At 57.7% G+C, this 1,592-nt stretch overlaps 1 protein-coding gene across 1 annotated transcript in view; it reads right to left on the reverse strand.

Annotated features, from left to right (window-relative positions):
• Window positions 1-221, reverse strand: part of SAP130 (Sin3A-associated protein, 130kDa) — an 86,780-nt gene extending 86,559 nt beyond the window's left edge. Inside the window, exon 1 of the mRNA XM_011941689.1 lies at window positions 41-221. The gene's annotated coding sequence lies outside the window, so the exon portion shown is untranslated. The remainder of the gene's footprint in view (window positions 1-40) is intronic.
• Window positions 222-1,592: the final 1,371 nt, after the last annotated feature.

The following is a 1,592-nucleotide window of genomic DNA, read 5'->3' on the forward strand; positions in this document are numbered from 1 at the left end:
TCTCCTCCCCTTCCCTCCAGGGCGCCCGTCCCGCCATTACCTGGGTGCTGCGCCGAGTGGCCGTCGCGCCGCCTTGAGCTCGCTCCCGCGCGCTCTCTGTCTGCGGGGCCGACGTCCCCAGGTTCCGGACCCGCAGCCACCGCCGGGGAGCTAGCAGTCTGCCCCCTACCCCTCACTCCAGCGCCGCTGCTTCCGCCGCCGTAACGAGCCTCCCGTCTATTGGCTGTCGCAGGCCCCGCCCCCTGCCGAGTCAGCCAGTCGCCGGTGGTCGTGAGCGGGAGAGCGGACGGGCCCGCCCCTCGGAGCCGCGGCGTCCTCTGGGAAATGTAGTCGCGGGAGCCAGGAGGGCGGGCCGCGAAGGAGGTGGAGAGGGCCGGGGCGGGGCCGCAGGCGACCCGGCCAGGGCAACACACCCCTTTGCTGTCTGAAGTCGGTTCTGTCTTTTCTCTTGGCTAAGTGAGAAGACAGTGGATCCCACCCTGTGTCTCAACCTGAGGGCACTAGGTTTCATTTTCCCCGCGGGGAGGCGCGTCTCGGGAAAGGGTAATGGAGGCCAACTGCGGCGGCCAAGGGATCCGCGGGCCGGACCAGTGTCGTGACGGTGTCCGCCTCCCTACGCCGCGAGTGGGACTCGGTGTCCCCACCGGGGACCGCGGTCGGCACAGCCTACGCGCGGCGCGGGCGCGGCTCTGTGAAAGCAGGCCGGCAGGATGCAGGACTCCGGGCGGCCGGGGCGCACCTGCGCGCACTTTCCAGATTATGAAGGCGCTGAAGGGGGCAGTTTTATTTTGTCATTTTGTTTGGGGTTCAGGGTTGGAGTTTATGCGCCTGTAGAAGATATAGCCATATCTTTTGAGGCCACATTTGCATCTGATAAGAGATTAGGTCTCCCTCTTCCCTTACCAGATGGTAGTTTAGGCCTGGAGTTTTGTGATTAGTTAGGAAATAAATGGGGCTCAAACCCCTCTCTTGCTATCATGCACAGCTGTGTAAGACAACTGTTTGGTTAGAAGAGAGTAGCTCCTGGCTATAGCCCAGGGATGAGTCTCAGATACTCCTCCTTTTCAAGCCACTTTCCTTTTCCACCTTCTTCCCTTCATTCTCAAACTTCTAAAGAGTGACTGCTGTGATCGACTCCAGCCTCCTCTCTGCCTAGGCAGTCCTTATCCCTTCTGGAGTTGCCACTCTTCTCAGACTGCTCCCCAAAAGTTGCCAACACCTACTCAACTTCAAACTCATCGGTCCTTGCTTAGATCTCATCTCGTTTAGCTTACTGACCAGTAGTAACTCCTCCTCATGTCTTCCCTTGGCCTCTAGAACCAGGGTGTCCCCTGCTTCTACTCCTATCTCAGGCTCCATTTTACCTCCTCTTTCTCATAAATACAGCATTCTTCAGGGCTCCAACACTCAAATGCTATACTGCCTTCCTAAATGGTTTAATGTGTTTCCACAGTTTCAAATGTCTTCCTTTTTGTTTTTTGTGTTTTTTTGAGACAGGGTCTCAGTTCAGCCAAAGCTGAAGTCCAGTGGCGTCATCACAGTTTATTGCAGCCTCGACTTCCTGGGCTCAGCTAACCTATTGCCTCAGCCTC

Source organism: Colobus angolensis, unplaced genomic scaffold, assembly GCF_000951035.1.
Source record: "Colobus angolensis palliatus isolate OR3802 unplaced genomic scaffold, Cang.pa_1.0 Scaffold20, whole genome shotgun sequence".
Lineage (NCBI taxonomy): Eukaryota > Metazoa > Chordata > Mammalia > Primates > Cercopithecidae > Colobus > Colobus angolensis.